The sequence below is a fragment of the Hyla sarda genome, chromosome 3 (assembly GCF_029499605.1).
Source record: "Hyla sarda isolate aHylSar1 chromosome 3, aHylSar1.hap1, whole genome shotgun sequence".
Taxonomy (NCBI): Eukaryota; Metazoa; Chordata; class Amphibia; order Anura; family Hylidae; genus Hyla; species Hyla sarda.
The window spans coordinates 88,531,109-88,553,950 of NC_079191.1; positions in this window are offsets into that span (position 1 = coordinate 88,531,109).

Consider the following 22,842-nt stretch of genomic DNA (forward strand, 5'->3'; position numbering starts at 1 on the left):
TACTTATTAAAAACACATATATCTTCATGTATAAGGTAAAGACTATGAGATCTTTGCAGGTTTAGATGTTGTATCTAGCCTGATTGTTATCAGTAATTAATATAAATATTAATTACCTGTCTCTTTGTTCCTTTCCTGCAGCTGACGGGGGTATAGGTCCCTTTCACCTTCTCACCGGGCATTAATCACCTATAAAAAGACACAGGTATGATAACATGTCCCTTATACATGCTACAGACGCTAATATATAACACTCTAGGGCCAGAACTACTTGTCTCAGGGATTATAAAACCGCATTAGAAAAAAGAACAAAAGAAAAGATGGAACGCATTGAGATATAGATGATAGGGATTTTTATTTCTATTGTAGTGCAGTGTATTATCCCTCCCAGGATGATGTTGACAGACACTATTGTTAGGTTTTTGGGGGTTTTGTGTTTGCAATGTTTGGAGTATGTGTTATTTTTTGTTTCTTTATTCATAAATTTTAAGGGTAACATATGTTTTTTTATTTTTGGGGAAGGGGGCAGGAGCAAAATATTTTATAAATGATTATTGTTTATTTGTTTTTTAATCAAAAACTGTTATTTTTGTTGTTATTATTATTCATCAACTTCATCAATATTTTATATATTTTTATTTGGCAAAATATTTCTTGGAATGTCTTTTATCAATTTTGTGCAGAAATTTAGGATAGAGGTTAACCATGTTGCGGTGGGAATTGCTAAACTAAAAATTAATAACAGAAATACAGTTTGCCCCAGAGATTCCAAAGCACAGAATGCACTTCAGATCAACAGCCGAAGCATCGTAGGGGGACCCATTCTAATGGAGACAATGTCCTCCACCCGTTTCCACAACATTGAGGGGCCACTCAAAGAAAGGGGCAGTCGAGCTTGAGCCACAGACGATTGTCTCCATTCTGTATTTCTGTTTTATAATCAGCATAATGTATTTTTCATAGTTTTAAATGGCAATAATCAGTTATAGTATGGGATTTATTACATTAACTTATAGATTTTTCTTTACAGTACAGTTATGTCTTAAAACTGCGGTCTGTCTATTGAAAAAGGGATTACTACAAATAAAAAACAGATATTAGAAATCATAAATGTTCCCAATCTTTGTACCTGAGACACAGTTGTGTTATATAAGAAGCTGTCTATAGACGATATACTTATTAAAAACACATATATCTTCATGTATAAGGTAGAGACTATGACATCTTTGCAGGTCTAGATGTTATATCTAGCCTGATTGTTATCAGTAATTAATATAAATATTAATTACCTGTCTCTTTGTTCCTTTCCTGCAGCTGATGGGGGTATAGGTCCCTTTCACCCTCTCACCGGGCATAAATCACCTATAAAAAGACACAGGTATGATAACATGTCCCTTATACATGCTACAGACGCTAATATATATAACACTCTAGGGCCAGAACTACTTGTCTCAGGGATTGTAAAACCGCATTAGAAAAAAGAACAAAAGAAAAGATGGAACCCATTGAGATATAGATGATAGGGATTTTTATTTCTATTGTAGTGCAGTGTATTATCCCTCCCAGGATGATGTTGACAGACACTATTGTTAGGTTTTTGGGGGTTTTGTGTTTGCAATGTTTGGGGTATGTGTTATTTTTTGTTTCTTTATTCATAAATTTTAAGGGTAATATATGTTTTTTTATTTTTGGGGAAGGGGGAAGGAGCAAAATATTTTATAAATTATTATTGTTTATTTGTTTTTTAATCAAAAACTGTTATTTTTGTTGTTATTATTATTCATCAACTTCATCAATATTTTATATATTTTTATTTGGCAAAATATTTCTTCGAATGTCTTTTATCAATTTTGTGGAGAAATTTAGGATAGAGGTTAACCATGTTGCGGTGGGAATTGCTAAACTAAAAATTAATAACAGAAATACAGTTTGCCCCCGAGATTCCAAAGCACAGAATGCACTTCAGATCAACAGCCGAAGCATCGTAGGGGGACCCATTCTAATGGAGACAATGTCCTCCACCCGTTTCCAGAACATTGAGGGGCCACTCAAAGAAATGGGCAGTCGAGCTTGAGCCACAGACGGTTGTCTCCATTCTGTATTTCTGTTTTATAATCAACATAATGTATTTTTCATAGTTTTAAATGGCAATAATCAGTTATAGTATGTGATTTATTACATTAACTTATAGATTTTTCTTTACAGTACAGTTATGTTTTAAATCTGCGGTCTGTCTATTGAAAAAGGGATTACTACAAATAAAAAACAGATATTAGAAAACATAAATGTTCCTAATCTCTGTACCTGAGACATGGTTGTGTTATATAAGAAGCTGTCTATAGACGATATACTTATTAAAAACACATATATCTTCATGTATAAGGTAAAGACTATAACATCTTTGCAGGTTTAGATGTTGTATCTAGCCTGATTGTTATCAGTAATTAATATAAATATTAATTACCTGTCTCTTTGTTCCTTTCCTGCAGCTGACGGGGGTATAGGTCCCTTTCACCCTCTCACCGGGCATTAATCACCTATAAAAAGACACAGGTATGATAACATGTCCCTTATACATGCTACAGACGCTAATATATATAACACTCTAGGGCCAGAACTACTTGTCTCAGGGATTATAAAACCGCATTAGAAAAAAGAACAAAAGAAAAGATGGAACCCATTGAGATATAGATGATAGGGATTTTTATTTCTATTGTAGTGCAGTGTATTATCCCTCCTACGATGATGTTGACAGACACTATTGTTAGGTTTTTTGGGGGTTCTGTGTTTGCAATGTTTGGGGTATGTGTTATTTTTTGTTTCTTTATTCATAAATTTTAAGGGTAATATATGTTTTTTTATTTTTGGGGAAGGGGGAAGGAGCAAAATATTTTATAAATTATTATTGTTTATTTGTTTTTTAATCAAAAACTGTTATTTTTGTTGTTATTATTATTCATCAACTTCATCAATATTTTATATATTTTTATTTGGCAAAATATTTCTTCGAATGTCTTTTATCAATTTTGTGGAGAAATTTAGGATAGAGGTTAACCATGTTGCGGTGGGAATTGCTAAACTAAAAATTAATAACAGAAATACAGTTTGCCCCCGAGATTCCAAAGCACAGAATGCACTTCAGATCAACAGCCGAAGCATCGTAGGGGGACCCATTCTAATGGAGACAATGTCCTCCACCCGTTTCCAGAACATTGAGGGGCCACTCAAAGAAATGGGTAGTCGAGCTTGAGCCACAGACGGTTGTCTCCATTCTGTATTTCTGTTTTATAATCAACATAATGTATTTTTCATAGTTTTAAATGGCAATAATCAGTTATAGTATGTGATTTATTACATAAACTTATAGATTTTTCTTTACAGTACAGTTATGTTTTAAATCTGCGGTCTGTCTATTGAAAAAGGGATTACTACAAATAAAAAACAGATATTAGAAATCATAAATGTTCCTAATCTCTGTACCTGAGACATGGTTGTGTTATATAAGAAGCTGTCTATAGACGATATACTTATTAAAAACACATATATCTTCATGTATAAGGTAAAGACTATGAGATCTTTGCAGGTTTAGATGTTGTATCTAGCCTGATTGTTATCAGTAATTAATATAAATATTAATTACCTGTCTCTTTGTTCCTTTCCTGCAGCTGACGGGGGTATAGGTCCCTTTCACCCTCTCACCGGGCATTAATCACCTATAAAAAGACACAGGTATGATAACATGTCCCTTATACATGCTACAGACGCTAATATATAACACTCTAGGGCCAGAACTACTTGTCTCAGGGATTATAAAACCGCATTAAAAAAAAGAACAAAAGAAAAGATGGAACCCATTGAGATATAGATGATAGGGATTTTTATTTCTATTGTAGTGCAGTGTATTATCCCTCCCAGGATGATGTTGACAGACACTATTGTTAGGTTTTTGGGGGTTTTGTGTTTGCAATGTTTGGAGTATGTGTTATTTTTTGTTTCTTTATTCATAAATTTTAAGGGTAACATATGTTTTTTTATTTTTGGGGAAGGGGGCAGGAGCAAAATATTTTATAAATGATTATTGTTTATTTGTTTTTTAATCAAAAACTGTTATTTTTGTTGTTATTATTATTCATCAACTTCATCAATATTTTATATATTTTTATTTGGCAAAATATTTCTTGGAATGTCTTTTATCAATTTTGTGCAGAAATTTAGGATAGAGGTTAACCATGTTGCAGTGGGAATTGCTAAACTAAAAATTAATAACAGAAATACAGTTTGCCCCAGAGATTCCAAAGCACAGAATGCACTTCAGATCAACAGCCGAAGCATCGTAGGGGGACCCATTCTAATGGAGACAATGTCCTCCACCCGTTTCCACAACATTGAGGGGCCACTCAAAGAAAGGGGCAGTCGAGCTTGAGCCACAGACGATTGTCTCCATTCTGTATTTCTGTTTTATAATCAGCATAATGTATTTTTCATAGTTTTAAATGGCAATAATCAGTTATAGTATGTGATTTATTACATTAACTTATAGATTTTTCTTTACAGTACAGTTATGTCTTAAATCTGCGGTCTGTCTATTGAAAAAGGGATTACTACAAATAAAAAACAGATATTAGAAATCATAAATGTTCCCAATCTTTGTACCTGAGACACAGTTGTGTTATATAAGAAGCTGTCTATAGACGATATACTTATTAAAAACACATATATCTTCATGTATAAGGTAGAGACTATGACATCTTTGCAGGTCTAGATGTTATATCTAGCCTGATTGTTATCAGTAATTAATATAAATATTAATTACCTGTCTCTTTGTTCCTTTCCTGCAGCTGACGGGGGTATAGGTCCCTTTCACCCTCTCACCGGGCATTAATCACCTATAAAAAGACACAGGTATGATAACATGTCCCTTATACATGCTACAGACGCTAATATATATAACACTCTAGGGCCAGAACTACTTGTCTCAGGGATTATAAAACCGCATTAGAAAAAAGAACAAAAGAAAAGATGGAACCCATTGAGATATAGATGATAGGGATTTTTATTTCTATTGTAGTGCAGTGTATTATCCCTCCCAGGATGATGTTGACAGAGACTATTGACAGGTTTTTGGGTTTTGTGTTTGCAATGTTTGGGGTATGTGTTATTTTTTGTTTCTTTTAGCATGGCATTGATCAGTGTTATTGCCACTCAACTGCTCCTGCCTGGATCTCAGGCATGGAGCAGTCATTTGGCGATCGGACAGCGAGGAGGCAGGTAGGGATTCTCCTCGCGTCCTGCAAGCACCATTGACCTAACCAGCAATGTTTACTTTCCTCCTATGGTCAGTGAATTAAACAAAAAAGTATCCCTGAAGGTTCCATGGTAATAGTGCAATATCAACCTTTAAGGGGCTACCCCTTCTGGGGAAAACCCTTACTAGAAGCCCCCCTAAAACTTTTAAACTTTATTCAATTCACAAACTAAAAAGCTACCCTTATGAAACACAAGGTTTAAAATTATCGGCGGTGTCACAGAATTTTTTATGGTAAAGGAAAACCTCTCCTAGCTACTAAGTTTCTGTTAGTGCTCAACAATTAATATATATTGTGCACTATGATCTGTGCACTAGTAGGTGAGTATGCATGCTGCATTAACATTGCTAACAGTGAACACACGCTGTATTAAAACATGGCTAGCCTCCTCGACGTTTCGCTGAATAAACCAGCTTTGTCAAGGGCTTTGAGGCTAATGGTGCCCCGGACGCTAAGTAGGTGTATATAATCTCACATTGCGTTCATTTCCTGTGACGTGCTATCGCCAATCAGATGGCCACACATCACAATCTTGTGTCCCGCAATAGTTGTGTACCAATCCTGCGAAAAGTCGCATCCAATCATACAGTTTGTTAAGGTCTGGCATGTGTTTAGTGTCTGCGCCTATCACCACCTTTGTTTACATGTGATGTCACAGTAGGTACGCATGTCCGCGCATTGGTAATCAATGCGCAAGCCTCATGATGCATGATTCACTTCTCGCGATATCTACATATTGCTGGACCTGTGCGCATGACTTCAGACTTTGTCTGTATTTCACTTCTAGAGTACTACTGCGCATGTTATGGGACTTAGACTGTGTAGGGTATGTTCCAAATTATCCATAGTGCAGACCATGGAGTATGTAAAAGTGTGGTATTAACATGAGTAATTATATTCTCATGTAAATGATCTTGTAACTCATGCAATTTTATAGGAGAAAAAAATATTTTATTTATTTACATTCTGTGAATCGGTATAGACTGCTATTTATTCTGTTTGTTATGTAATAAGCTATGGTAGTCTGGGATATATGATGTCCTAAGATATGGATTTCTTGAGTAGCATGTAAGTTGCAAGGGAGGGGTGGGGGGAATAAGGAAGGGAGAAGGGAAGCAGAGGGAATTATATATATATATATATATATATATATATATATATATATATACAGTAGATGGAAGTGAAAAAACTTTATCTTATTCAGAAAGTACTTGCTTGACTAATTTTAATCTATTTATTATTAGTGATTGGTGCTATATTTTATTTTTGTTATATTTATTTATGTTATTATTTGTATTTTTTATGTATTTTGTATATTTTATTTTTTAGTTAGTGATTTTAGATTTTTCTATACATATTTTTATATCTATATTTTTAAATTTTATTATTTTTTATTGTTTTTATTTTTATTTTATATTGAGTTAAAGTATTTAACAGTAAGTATATTTTATGATGAATTTATTGCTAATATTTCTCATTTCTAATGTTATCCCAAATTTTTCATTTTCACAAGGGGTAATTGAGAAAAAGCCCCCCATAATTTGTATCACCATTTCTTCTGAATATATAAATACCCCATGTGTGGACATAAAGTGCTCTGCTGGCTCACTACAGGGCTCAAAAGAGAAGGAGCGCCATTGGACTTTTGGAGAGAGAATTTGGCTGGAATTGAAGGCCATGTGCGTTTACAAAGCCCCCATGGTGCCAGAACAGCGGAACCCCCCCAACATGTGACCCCATTTTGGAAACTACACCCCTCATGGAATGTAATAAGGGGTGCAGTGAGCATTTATGCCCTACTGGTGTCTGACAGATTTTTGGAACAGGGGTCCATGAAAATGAAAAATTTAAGTTTTCATTTGCACAGCCCACTGTTCCAAAAGTCTGTCAAACGTCAGTGGGGTGTAAATGCTCACTGCACCCATTGTTACATTCTGTGAGGGGTGTTGTTTCCGAAATACAGTCACATGTGGGGGGGTCCACTGTTCTGGCACCATGGGGGCTTTGTAAACGCACATGTCCCCTGACTTGAATTCCAGACGAATTCTCTCTCCAAAAGCCCAATGGCGCTTCTTCTCTTCTGATCATTGTAGTTTGCTCGCAGAGCACTTAACATCCATACATGGGAGACTTCCAAACCCAGAAGAAATGGGGTTACAAATTTTGAGGGGCATTTTCTCGTATTTCCTCCTATTTTTTTTATTTACTCATCCAAATTTTACAAAAAGTCATCAAACACCTGTGGGGTGTTAAGGCTCACTTTACCCCTTGTTATGTTCCTTGAGGGGTGTGTTTCCTCTTTTTAATAACTATGAACATGTATTCCTTAGTTTAGTTGGGTCTGTTAGGGTTTATTTTAGGGTTCTGACTATTTTAATGGTAACAATAGCCCTACAACCTAAAGAAGGCAAAAAGCACCCATGATTGTCATAGACATGGTACAGAAAAATTTCTACATGACCTGCTAACTTTGAAGGGGGAAGTGCCTAAAGGCACTTCCCCTTCAAAGTTAGATTCAATTCGCTGGGAACTACAATATAATACCTGGTCGGCATATAACCTTATCTTATATGTAATCTTGTGTCCATGGCCTACTAGCAATTGGATAGATCCCTAAATCAACATTCCACATAGTTTAATCCAGTATTGTCTAATATTCAGGTGTAATACACAAATGTAGGGTGCAAGGAGGCTGATCTAAGCTGCTCAAGTGTCTCATCCCGGCACATCCACTTACTTGCTCTCCCCTCCAGCTCCTTCTTGATTGAAAAACCGGGCTCAGAACATCAATCAAGGAGGGCCTGGGAGTTGGGAGCAAGCGAGGAGGTGTGCCAAGCTTCGGCACTTCAGCAGATTAACCCCACCTCTTTGGAACTTGGCTGAAAAATTGAACACTGATTTTATAAATTAGGCAACTATTATCAGCTAAAAAAAAAAGGTACAATAGGGTCTGAAGTTCTTTGGAGCAAATAGAGTTGATAAATTCCCTTTAAAGTGGTACTCTGCCCCTGAACATCTTATCCGCTATAGAAAGGATAGGGAATAAGATGTCTGATGGCAGGTGTCTTGCCACTGGGAACCCCCGCGATCTCTGTGCCGTCACGCCCCCTCCCATAGACATGAATAGAGGGGGTGTGGTTTGGCAATATGGATTGCCACAGATTCCACCGTGTCGGCCCAAATATCGTGGGGGGTCCCAGTGGCCAGACCCCCTCCAGGATCAGACATCTCATCCACAATATTTTGGATAGGGGATAAGATGTCTATGGGCGGAGTACACCTTTAGCCCCTTAAGGACCCAGGACGTACGGGGACGTCCCCGCACCCTGGGCTTTAAGGACCCAGGACGTCCCCGTACGTCCTGGCGTTTTCCGGGCCCTGCCGCGCGCTGGGCTGAGATCAGAAGCGGATGCCTGCTGAAATGCTTCAGCAGGCATTTAGGGCAAACGCCCTGGGCATGCTGGGAGTTGCAGTTTTGCAACATCTGGAGGTCCACAGTTTGGAGACCACTGTGCCCTTCCAGATGTTGCAAAACTACACATCCTCAGCATGCCATTACTGTCCAGGCATGCTGGGAGTTGTAGTTCTGTAACATCTGGCCCTTCAGATGTTGCAGAACTACAACTCCCAGCATGCCTGGACAGTTTTGGCATACTGGGAGTTGTAGTTTTGCAACATCTGGAAGGGCACAGATTGGGAACCACTGTATTAGTGGTCTGCAAACTGTAGTCCTCCAGATGTTGCAAAACTACAACTCCAAGCATGCTGGGAGTTGTAGTTCTGCAATATCTGGCTCTAAAAATGTTGCAGAACATCTACTTCCAGCGTGCCTGAAAATGTTTGGGAGTAGTGGTTTTGCAACAACTGGAGGCACACTGGTTGGGAAACATTGTCTGTTTCCTAACTCAGTGTTTCCCAATCCGTTTGCCTCCAGCTGTTGCAAAACTATACCTACCAGCATGCACTGATAGACAGTGCATGCTGGGAGTTGTAGTTTTGCAACAGCTGGAGGCCCCCCTGTGAATGTACAGGGTACATTCACATGGGCAGGGGGCTTAAAGTGAGTATCAGGCTGCAAGTTTGCGATGCAGCAAATTTTGCGCGGCAGCTCAAACTCGCAGCGGGAAACTCGCTGTAATCCCCCGCCCATGTGACTGTACCCTAAAAACACTACACTACACTATACTATCACAAAATAAAAGAAAAAGTAAAAAACACTACATATACACATACCCCTACACAGCCCCCCTCCCCTCCCCAATAAAAATGAAAAACGTCTGGTGCGCCACTGTTTCCAAAATGGAGCCTCCAGCTGTTGCAAAACAACAATTCCCAGTATTGCCAGACAGCCGTTGACTGTCCAAGCATGCTGGGAGTTTTGCAACAGCTGGAGGCACCCTGTTTGGGAATCACTGGTGTAGAATACCACTATGTCCACCCCTATGCAAATCCCTAATTCAGGCCTCAAATGCACATGGCGCTCTCTCACTTCGGAGCCCTGTCATATTTCAAGGCAACAGTTAAGAACCACATATGGGGTATCACCGTACTCGGGAGAAATTGCCTAACAAATTTTGGGGGAATTTTTCTCCTTTCACCCCTTATGAAAAGGTGAAGCTGGGGTCTACACCAGCATGTTAGTGTAAAAAAATAATTTTTTTACACTAACATGCTGATGTTGCCCTATACTTTTCATTTTGACAAGAGGTAAAAGGGAAAAAAGCCCCCCAAAATTTGTAAAGCAATTTCTCCCGACTACGGAGATACCCCATATGTGGGCGCAAAGTGCTCTGGGGGCGCACAACAAGGCCCAGAAGGGAGAGTGCACCATGTACATTTGATGTGATTTGCACAGAGGTGGCTGATTGTTACAGCGGTTTTGACAAACGCAAAAAAAAATAAAACCCCACATGTGACCACATTTTGGAAACTACACCCATCACGGAATGTAATGAGGGGTGCAGTGAGAATTTACACCCCACTGGTGTCTGACAGATCCTTGGAACAGTGGGCTGTGCAAATAAAACATTTTGTACAGCCCACTGTTCCAAAGATCTGACAGACACCAGTGGGGGGTAAATGCTCACTGTACCCCTTGTTACGTTCCTCAAGGGGTCTAGTTTCCAAAATGGTATGCTATGTGGGGGTTATTTTGCTGTCCCTGCACCATAGGGGGCTTCCCCTATTAACCCTTGCAAAAATGTGAAATTTTGGGGGGGAAACACACATTTTAGTGAAATTTTTTTTTTACGTATGCAAAAGTCGTGAAACCCCTGTGGGGTATTAAGGCTCACTTGATTCCTTGTTACATTCCTCAAGGGGTCTAGTTTCCAAAAGGGTATGCCATGTGTTTTTTCTTTTGCTGTCCTAGCACCATAGGGGCTTCCTAAATGCGACATGCCCCCCGAGCAAAATTTGCTCTCAAAAAGCCAAATATGACTCCTTCTCTTCTGAGCATTGTAGTTCACCCGTAGTGCACTTCAGGTCAACTTTTGGGGTACCTCCATACTCAGAAGAGATGGGGTTGCAAATTTTGTGGGGCATTTTCTGCTATTAACCCTTGAAAAAATGTGAAATTTGGGGGGAAACACACATTTTTGTGAATTTTTTATTTATTTTTTTACATATACAAAAGTGGTGAAACAAATGTGGGGTATTAAGGCTCACTCAATTCCTTGTTACGCTCCTCAAGGGGTCTAGTTTCCAAAATGGTATGGCATGTGTTTTTTTTTTTTTTTTGCTGTTCTGGCACCATAGGGGCTTCCTAAATGCAACATGCCCCCCAAAAACCATTTCAGAAAAACGTACTCGCCAAAACCCCCTTCTTCGTTTCTGAGCCCTCTACTGCGCTCGCCGAACACTTTACATAGACATATGAGGTATGTGCTTACTCGAGAGAAATTGGGCTACAAATATAAGTATACATTTTCTCCTTTTACCCCTAGCAAAAATTCAAAAATTGGGTCTACAAGAACATGCGAGTGTAAAAAATGAAGATTGTGAATTTTCTCCTTCCCTTTGCTGCTATTCCTGTGAAACACCTAAAGGGTTAAAACGCTGACTGAATGTCATTTTGAATACTTTGGGGGGGTGCAGTTTTTATAATGGGGTCATTTGTTGGGTATTTCTAAGATGAAGACCCTTCAAATCCACTTCAAACCTGAACTGGTCCCTGAAAAATAGTGAGTTTGGAACTTTGAAGCCCTCTGGTGTCTTCCAAAAGTGAAAACACGTAAATTTTATGATGCAAACATAAAGTGGACATATTGCATATGTGAATATAAAAAATATTTGGAATATCCATTTTCCTTACAAGCAGAGAGCTTCAAAGTTAGAAAAATGCAAAATTTTAAAATTTTTCATCAAATTTTGGGATTTTTCCCCAAGAAAGGATGCAAGTTAGGGGCGTGGTCTGGCCGCAGAGCATGGTGGCTGCCTGAACTAAGAGCTCCGGCAGTAAGCGACGGAACAAAGCGACTTATACCCGACAAGGTGGGAGAATCAACACCCAATTTCTACTCTCGGGTCCCTAAACATCTGAAGTACAGGATGTCTACAAGGAAGAAGGGTAGAATGAATCACAAACCTCGCAAACTGACTGACTTTTATGCACCGCCTCAGCCAGAGGCTTTGCAAGATGGCGATGGCTCGCTCCCTCCACACGGCCGCCCACACAGGGGACCGCTTACGAGAGCAGATCTACACAACTCACCAGCTTCTCTCAGGCGTAGTTCCTCTCTGCCTCCGGTGGCAGACGAAGGGGATCAGAAAAAACGCACTTCCTCCGGAGCCCTTCCCTCATCACAGGCAGACCTGCCACACCGACATGGCGCCTCTGCTCCCTCCTCTCCGTCCTCTGCATCTAACAGCCCACTCAAGCAGAGACCGCGCCTGGAGGCTTCGGGAGGTGAAGAGGACCAAAACCCCCTGATGGAGGCCTTCCGCATAGAAGGTGAGACTTTCTTTAATACTGTACCAGCATCGGATGTTCCAGTCACGGAGCTGTCGCTGAAACGCATGTTGCTCCTGCTGAACACTTCTATATCTAATAACCTCCTCCATACTTTACAACCCATACGCTCTGCTATCACAGAAGTTGAGAACAGGGTAGAACACACAGAATCAAAAATGGCGGTTCTGGTGAAATCGCACAATGATCTCATAGACTCCCATTATGACTTGGAGGCTGATGTGACTGCGCTCCGGGCTAAAATAGCGGACATTGAAGACAGATCGAGAAGGAATAATATAAAGTTCCGGGGTGTGCCAGAGGACATTGCACCCAAAGACATCTCTAATTATCTGTTGTCCTTAATGAAAGCCTATCTGCCTGATACACCCACCTCAGAACTGCTACTAGATAGGGCCCACACAGTCCCAAAGCCCAGCCACCTGGCTGTGGAAGTCCCGAGGGATGTACTTGCTCGGGTGCATTTCTTCCATGTAAAGGAAGCCCTGATGGTGAAATCCAGAGACCGCAACAACATACCTGAGCAATACTGGAAAATTGCGCTGTTTACGGATCTGTCAGCTGCCACTTTACAGATTCAACGTAACTTGGCCCCGATAACTTCAGCGCTACGAGACAATCGCATCCTCTACAAATGGGGTTTTCCCACACGCCTCTTGATCCACAAGAATGGAAAACTTCATGTTATCTGCTCTGTAGAGGAAGGAGTTAAACAACTGGCAACCTGGAACATAGAAGTACAACTGCCACGACAAATGGAGCGCCCATCTCCATCTAAATCCCACCCTCCTTGGCAATCCGCAGATTCCAACAAAAAGGGTCGCACTTGAAGACTGCACGGAATGGTTCGGTCTCACCCATCGAGTTCTGCTTACAGTGAACTTTTTCTTTCACCCCACCACTGGATGACAGCTGTAGTTCATCTCCTTTTCCTGTAATGGACCGTCTCTCAGGCACTACACGACCTGGGATGTGTTTGTTCTCCTTGTTTGTTACCCCCTTCCCTCTTTTTCCCCCTTTCCCCTTTCACCTTTTCTTTTACAGGTACGGCTCTTTCTTCAAATTGCAGAAGACTCTTCAATCAAATATGACAAGACGTGGAGGACTGATGGACTTTGTTTACAAGCAGACCACGAACTCGACATGACTGTTAAGGTTTTGTCCATTAATGTGAATGGTCTTAATGTTCCACAGAAACGTAGTTACTTGTGGTCGGAAGCTAAGGCTCAGTCTTGTGATATACTGTGTGTTCAAGAGACGCATTTGTTAAGGGAAGATGCTTTTAGGCTGAAACATAGATCTTTCCCTCATACCTATTTCTCACACTTTCATACTAAGTCTAGGGGCACCTTTATAGCAATTAGAGACACTCTAGCCTTCACTCCTTTGAAAGAAATAATAGACCCGCAGGGAAGATATATTATTCTGACATGTCGCATTAACAATGTACTATATACCATTGTATCCTTGTATGCACCCAACAGAGGTCAGCTGAAATTCTTGCGGAAGCTATTTCGCATAGTCTACACACATGCTCAGGGTCACGTGGTAGTCGCAGGAGACTTTAATGCTGTGCCTGATGTCCATGAAGATGTGTCCTCCTTAGGTAGAGAGCGCCCATTCTCCATTCGGGACATGATACACACCGAACATCTCTATGATGTATGGCGACTCCTACACCCTGGCGAACGGGACTTCACGTTTCATTCCACACCTACTAATAGTTATTCGAGAATAGACCTGTTTCTAGTCAGCAGATCTATTTTAGACTGTATTAAATCCTCTACTATTGAATGTATGAAGTGGTCTGATCACACTCCCATAACTCTTTCTATAGAGGAACATGTCACAAGCTCGCCCACATATTTATGGCGTAGCAATGAATTTCTGATGAGACACCCAGCGCATAAAGCCACATTAGAAACAGATTTAAACCAATATTTTTCGTTAAATGCCACTACTGATGTTTCACACAGCACAATATGGAACGCCCACAAAGCAGTAATAAGAGGCTCCTTTATCAAATTAGGACATATGGTTAAAAAAGACAGAAACGAGCAACTAAACACCCTGCTGGAGAAACAAAAACAGGTGGAAACTAAAAATATGCTTTCTCCGACGACGGAGTTGGCAAATGAACTTAAACAGATTAGAATAGCTATCCATACCCTATTGTTTGACTCATATGCCAGACAATCTCAAAAACTAAAAGCGCAATTTTATACCTTCGACAATAAAACAGGGAAAGTCTTTGCTAATAAACTAAAAAAAAAGCATGCTAAATCTAGAATTCATTACATTTGGAACCCTTCCTCGTCCCATAAAATATACTCCCCACATGAAATTGCGCAGGGCTTTATGGAGTATTATGCAAACTTATATAATCTTACACTAGATTCTGATACGCACACCCCCACATCTGAAGAAATTGATGCCTTCTTAGATGTTCTCCAACTACCTGCTCTATCCCACACCCAACTTGCTAAACTAAACCAACCCATCTCAGAAGGGGAACTTACTATGGCCATTAAGAACCTGCCTTCCGGAAAATCCCCTGGTCCAGACGGGTTGACAGCCCTTTACTACAAAACCTTTTCTACCACTCTGGTGCCGTTTGCGACCCCTTTTTTTAATGATAGCATGACGCTGGGCCACATGCCCAGGGAAAACCAGGAGGCGTTAATAATTACCCTTCCAAAACCGGGGAAACCACCAGATAAACCCTGCAATTTTCGCCCAATTTCGCTGTTAAATGTGGACATATAACTTTATGCTTCTATCCTAGCGTCCCGAATAGCTCCCTTGCTGCCTGCCTTGGTCTCTTCAGATCAGGTAGGCTTCATTAGAGGCCGTCAGGCCTATGACAACACAAGACGCCTGATCAACATCTTACATCACCTAGACAATACATCGACTCCAGCGGTCCTTTTGGCGCTAGATGCCGAGAAGGCGTTTGACCGCCTGAACTGGTCTTTCTCCTTCTCGGTTCTGGGACGAATGGGTTTCAGTGGACTTATACTGTCCGCTATACGGGCACTGTATTCACAACCGAACGCCAAAGTATTTACAAACGGAACACTGTCAGCTAGTTTCTCATTGGGGAACGGTACTCGCCAGGGATGCCCACTGTCGCCACTAATGTTTATTCTATGTATTGAGCCCCTGGCCCTGGCGCTAAAAGATAACCCATTGATTTCAGGCATTGACATACAGGGACGACAACATTTAGTGTCTATGTATGCGGATGATGTCCTATTATCAGTAACTGACCCATCCACATCTATACCTGCAATAATGGACACCATATCACGCTACAGCACAGTATCTTATTATAAATTGAATGCGAGCAAGACCCAAGTTCTACCGCTCCGGCTTGACACAACACTAGCGCTCTCTCTTAGGGGTGCATATCCATTGGACTGGAGAACAGACAGCATCAATTACTTGGGAGTACAGATTACACCTACCTTTAACTCTTTGTATTCACACAACTATCTCCCATTTATAAAAACCTTTGGGGAGGAACTGGATGCCCTGAATAAAATAGAGATGTCCTGGCTGGGTAGAATAGCCGCTTTTAAAATGCTCATATTGCCCAAACTGCTTTATCTATACCGTTCCCTACCCATTCCCATTCCACGTGCATTTTTTCGCCGCCTTAACAGCATGTTACTTACATTTATATGGGCAAACAAGCGGAAAAGAGTCTCAATGACCCTAATGACAAAACACAGAGACCGGGGTGGGGCGGGACTTCCGCACATATATCACTATTATGTAGCTACTCTGATATCACAGCTTAGACCTTTCCTCAGGGGTATACCAGACACTCCTTGGATGCAGGTGGAGAGCTCTTTCTTTGGCCAGGGAGTTGCAGCCTCATTACTGTATCTCAGGGTATGGAACTTAGCCTTACCAAACAACATCTCTCCAGTAACTAAGGCAGGCTTACATTGTTGGGAATACTTACATAGTACGGCTGGGAAACGTCGATCTACTAGCCCCCACACAACGCCATTGCGTCTTTTATCAATTGCCATAAAAGATCTAGACATACGCAATTGGGACTCAGCTGGCATCACTACAATACATCAGCTATATCGTAATAAAACTTTACTGTACTTCACAGACCTCACACGAAATTACAACCTCCCTCAATCTGACTTTTACAAATTCCTACAAATAAGGCATTTTTTACATACCAGAAATGATTGCACATGGCTTTACTCCATGGAGGCCTTTTCCATACTGGGGGTCCAACAAAAAGGACTTCGCTCACTAATGCATATACTAGAATCCGATAAACCAATGAATACCTACACCCCCTTTAAGTCTTGGTAAAAAGATTTATCCAGGTCAATCACAGATCAGGAATGGTTAACTGCTGGAAAATGGGCAAAAAGGGCCCTTCCATCGATACTTCATCAAGAAGCCTATCTTAAATCACAATATAGATGGTATCTTACTCCTGATAGGCTACATCTCATATATCCGGACTCCCCACAGGAGTGCTGGAGGGGATGTGGCATCAAAGGAACTATATTGCATGTATTGTGGGCTTGCCCCATACTGGAAAGGTACTGGCAACAGGTTCGGGTGATGGTGGGTAGTATACTGGGCTCTGATTTCTCCCTGACCTCAGCCACAGCATTGCTGTTGTTGGATCTCCATTCCATTCCACCTCAGTTTAGAAACATAGTCTGTAAAATCTTGGTCTTAGCCAAATTAATTATAACTCGCCACTGGAAATCTCCTGTACCCCCGACTATCAAAGAACTTAGCTCAACGTTAAATCATTCTTACGCTTGCGAGAGAGCAATGGCCTATAACACTGGGGCAATCCCCTCTATGGAAAAAATGTGGGAGCCTTGGGTACGGTCTACTTTCGCCCAGCCTGTGCCATAATGATCCTCGGAACTACACGTCCTTGTTTTGTAGTAACCCACAACATTGAAGAGTCCGACACCATATACTTCATACGCTCCTTGACATATTTAGCATAGCAAAATTGTGCAGATGCTCGCCTTACCTGTTCATTTCCTCTCTGCTCCTTCCCTCCCCACCCTCCTCCTACTTTACCCAACCACCCATCCCCCATTCAGTTACATGACAGTTTTCTAGTTATTGTTCTTTGATATCCAGCGAAGATACTTGATTGGCACCATACTATGTGATCATAGATTTCATGATCTTTCTTGATGGCATTTCACATGTCCGTCCGGAGCTGGACATATCCTTGTTAGACAATATGTATGTCATGTGCTATTCTTTACATGTATCTTATGCTTGTTGTTTATTATCATACAATGTGAAAATTTCAATAAAAAAGTATTGAACCAGAAAGGATGCAAGTTACCACAAAATGTTACCACTATGTTAAAGTAGAATATGTCACGAATAAACAATCTCGGAATCAGAATGATAACTAAAAGCATTCCAGAGTTATTAATGTTTAAAGTGACAGTGGTCAGATGTGCAAAATATGGCCTGGTCCTAAGGTGTAAAATGGCTGGGTCCTTAAGGGGTTAAAGAAGTTGTCTCATTTAAAAAAAAAAAATAGCAACAAACAAAAGTTCTATACTAATGCATTATGTGACATTTAACATATTTAAATGTACCAGGATTACAATATTGTTTGAGAGATATAAGATTACTAATTCTCCATGTACCTGCATTGTATTGATAACTGTTGGTTACGACCCACTAAGTCGGGGTAAGGGTGGGTTCACACCACGTTTTAGCTATATAGGGACCGGATCCAGCTGGGGGGAGTACAAACCGGGCGCTCCCATATCCCAGCCGGTCCCGGCCCCCTTCTCATTCATTTAAATGAGCCAACCGGAGTCAAACAATGTCTCCGGTCGGCTCATTTTTGCCCCATATCCGTTTTTCTGAACCAACTGAAAACCGCAGTTTGACTCTGGTCAGATCATTCAAATGAATGAGAAGGGGGCCAGGTCCGGCTGGGATAAGGGAGCACCTGGTTTTCACTGCCCCCAGCCAAATCAGGTCCCTGAATAGCTAAAACGTGGTGTGAATGCACCCTAACACAGTTCAACTGCAGTGTCCTGAAGGTAATGGCAGTTTGTTTCCACTGTGCTTATAAGCAAGGGGGATTGGGGGAAAGTTGCCTGGCAACGGTAGGGTTCCAGCTCAGAGAGGATACTAGGGGATCAGATCCATGAGGGAGAAGAACTCTACAGGGATATAAATTATTTTTGTACCCCTTTACATATATGTATGGGGCACACATCTGATTTTACCAAATTTGCTCTGTGGGACAATCATGTTAAAGGAAATTCAATGTATGCATTTCTTTTTATGATTCAGTACTAATAGTCATACAAGAAATCCAGCATTATAATAGTGAAATATACGTTATTTCAGCCTAATTTCTTGTTTTAGGTTATAACAGGAGGTCATGTTAAAGGTCAGACATCTCTTACATTACTTCCCTGTCACCCCCATTAGTAGGTTACATACACTGAACATATAGGTGTGTTTTAGACATTTAGGTGCTTTTGACTTTCTTAGTATAGAAAACTATACATATAGGGGGAGATTTATCAACACCAGCGCAGAGGAAATGTTGACCAGTTGCCCATAGAAACCAATAAGATTGATTCTTTCATTTTAAAAAGGCCTCTAAAAACTGAAAGAAGCGATCTGATCTGATGCTCCACTCTTCCTCTACACAGGTTTTGATGATTCTCCCCCATAGACTTAATATACCCATACAGGACATACACCCCCCCCAACTCTTTGTATAATAGAATTGAATATAAACAGAATATACTTGGTCATTTGTGATCATCAGCAAAGTGTATAGTTAAATAACTAGATTTAATACAATTAACACTATTATTGTGACACATTATATTTAAAAGATCTAGTCATTATTTGCAAGTCTAGAACTCTAGATGTATTCTGATCAATATTTAGGATTGATGTACCTCTCCTGTGTCATCTTGTCCTCTTCCTCATCTCCTGCTCTTTGTGTGCGCTCCCTCTGATACCTAAGGCCTGAACTGTACTAGTGGCTGGTAAAGGTATCAACCAAAGACTGATGTCACATGTGTGATGTCATAAGGGAAGGTTAAGAAAGAAAGCTGGTAAGGCCACTGTATGATTTAATAGTGTTATTTTTAATGGGATCTGTTAGGCTTCCATTGTGATATCTAGCATTTTACAAGACAAAATATTAAAGAATGTTGTGCTATAAATAAAAAAAAATCCCCATTATACGACTCTGTTGGTGGAAAAATAAAAAGTTATCTTAGAAGGCAGGGAAGGAGAAAAAAAATAGAAAATAAATGAAATGGGAAGAGTTAAATAGGGTCTGTCACATTTCTGACACACTGGGCTATATTTTCAACCAGGAACCTGGGGGGCAGCATTAAAAATATTTTAAATACTTATGATGTAGCTGCTGCCGCCATGCTGTATCCTAGAGAAAAATAATGAACCTTAGTGAAATCCGAGTCAGAACAGCCGCTCATTATGCTCATTTTGCTGCATATTTGTGACAGATCTGCATTATAAAATAGGGGTTGAGGTGGATTTTCATCAGCGGAAATTTGCTGCCAAAAATTTGGCACAGAGAGCCTGCTCCTCTTCAAACTCACAGCAGGAAACATGGGGTTGGCTGTCTGGGGATGCTGAAAGTTGTAGTTTTGCAACATCTGGAGGGCCACAGTTTGGTGACCACTGTGCAGTGGTCTCTAAACTGTGACCTTCCATATGACATTTCCAGGCCATTCGGATCTCTGGTGACCCAATGGCCTGGAAAAAAAAGAGATCGGTGCCGTAAGTTCCCCGTTCCGAGTTTGAGTTGTGAGAAATTTGCCGTGGATCAAACTTGTAGCGGAAAACTTGTTGTAAACCCGACTGTGTGTACGTACAGAAAAATCACCTACACTTCACTAACACAAAAATAAAGAGTAAAACACTACATAGACACACACCTTTGCATCATTACCTCCCGACCCAAGCCCCAATAAAAATGAATAACAGCTCGTACGGCACTGTTTACTAAATGCAGCCTCCAGCTATTGCAAATCAACAACTCCACAGCGTGGCCGAACTGCCATTGACTGTCCAAACATGCTGGGAGTTGTAGTGTTACAACAGCTGGAGGCATCCTGTTTGGGAAACACTGCTGTAGGGTACTTTTAGTGGAAGAGGCAAGCACAATGGTTGCATAGGAGTCCACTCCTATGCAAATCCCTAATTTATGCCTAAAATGCGCATGGAGCTCTCTCCGGAGCCCTGTCGTATTTCAAAGCATCAGTTTAGGGCCACATATGGGGTATTTACATACTCAGGAAAATTTGTGTTACAAATTTTGGAGGAGTTTTGCTACTTTTACTCCTTATGAAAAAGAAAAGTTGGGGGCTACACCAGCATGTTAGTGTAAGAGAAATTCACTTTTTACACTCACATGCTGGTGTTCCCCAATACCTTTCAATTTCACAAGGAGGTAAAAGGAGAAAAAGACCCCCAAAATTTATAACACAATTTTCCCTGAATACGGAAATACCCCATACAGGGGAGGACTGACCGGATGGTCGGATCAGACGTTGTCTGAGGGCCCGGCCGGGTAAAGGGCCCGCCGCTACTAAGGATCCGGGACACTCATCCCGGCAGACAGTGCTTCTTTCTCCTGTGTGGTAGCGGGGTGTGTTGTTACCCTAGGGGCAGATGGCATTAACCCCTTGTATTCATGATGCCAGTGCGTGGTTTAGCCTAAAACCAACCGAAGGTATACTGCTGGATCCTGGGCTAGGCACGGGGGCAATAAAGACTCCGACACCAAGTTAATGACAAAGGTAGCTTTACTGAGGGTAGACAGTTGGTAAAGTCTATACAGTTCAGCCACGGCACAAGGAGTTGACCAGTGACGCAGAGACCTTAAGGGCTTGCTAGGACTCGTAGTAGGACTGGACAATTAAATGCAAACCACGCTGAATTGACAAATGACAGGGACTGACTTGACTTGACTCATAAAGCTGTAACTTTAGCTTACTTGACTTGATAGTGGCTGCAGGACTTGACTTTGAGGTTACCAACCCTCTGGACACACACACTAGACACGACTGCAGTGGACCTCAGCTTAGCAGAAGAGCAGAGCTAAAAGAGATAGAGGCTAGCTCCACCCAGGGCTTGTATGGGGGAGACTAGCAGGGAGCCCATAGGTCACCCCTGGAATCACCTGGTAACTGGTACCTCCTGGGTAACAAGCACATGGCATATCACATGGTATAACTCTTAAGGTGATAACACATTTTATACAGTACAACATATTTACCATTGAGAAACTAATGCAGGGGGACCTGGGGACACCTGGAGAAACACCTCCCGTACTGGGCCACCACACCTGTATGTGCGGTGCACGCACATACAACAGAACGCATCTCCTCTGTGCGAGCTGTATCTGCGGCCTACACACGGAGGAGACGTGACCTCCGCCCCCCCCCCCCCCCATGCAACATGCAGTGCAGGCGCCGATGACGTCACTCATCGGTGCCTGCACTGTGAAGGAGAGAAGACATGGGACCTGCTGCTGAGGAGATCGCTGCGTGGGATATCAGGTGAGCATAATTTTTTCTTAACCATCGTAGGGGAAAGGGTGGGGGTTTAATTGCTGCCTATATGGGCAAAGGGTTAGGGGGCTTAAAGCTATGGGGAAAGGGGTGGGGATTTTAACTGCTGCCTATACCCATCTGGAAATGGGGGGTCTTAACTGCTGCTTATACTTATGGGGAAAGGGGGGGGGGCGAATGAACTTCTGCCAATACCTATGGGGAAAGAGGGGTTAACTGCTACCTATACCTATGTGGAAAGCGGGGGGGGGGGGTTAACTGCTGCCTATACCTATGGGGAAAGGGGGGGGAGGTGTTAACTGCCACCTATACCTATGGGGAAAGGGGGGTTTGACTTCTGCCTATATCTATGGGGAAAGGGGGGGGTGTTAACTGATGCCTATATCTATGGGAAAGGGGGGGCTAACTGCTGTCTATTCCTATGGGGAAAGGGAGGTTAACTGCTGCCTATACCTATGAGGAAAGGGGGGGGGGGTTAACTGCTGCCTATACCTATGGGGAAAGGGGGAGGGGTCTACTCTGTTCCTATACCTACAGGGGGGGAGGGTTAACTCTGCTGCCTAAACCTATGGGGAAGGGGGGTTAACTCTACCGCCTATGCCTACAGGGAAGGGGGGTTAACTCTGCTGCCTATACCTACAAGGAAGAGGGGGGGGGGTAATTCTGCTGTCTATACCAACAGGGAAGGGGGGGGCTACCTAACTTTATATGTATGCCTAAATACTTACCTACATACCGGGCTATCTAACTACCTACATACCTGGCTACCTAACTATGTACATGTCTGGCCTTCATACATGGCTGCCTAACTACCTTGCTAGCCCCCTACCTACCTACCTGGCTAGTCACCTACCTACATATCTGGATTCCTGATCCGCCTACCTAGTTACTTATTTACGTGGCTACCTATCTACCTGAAGGGGATTATTACAGTTTGTGGGCCTATAGATGGGTGGACACTGAA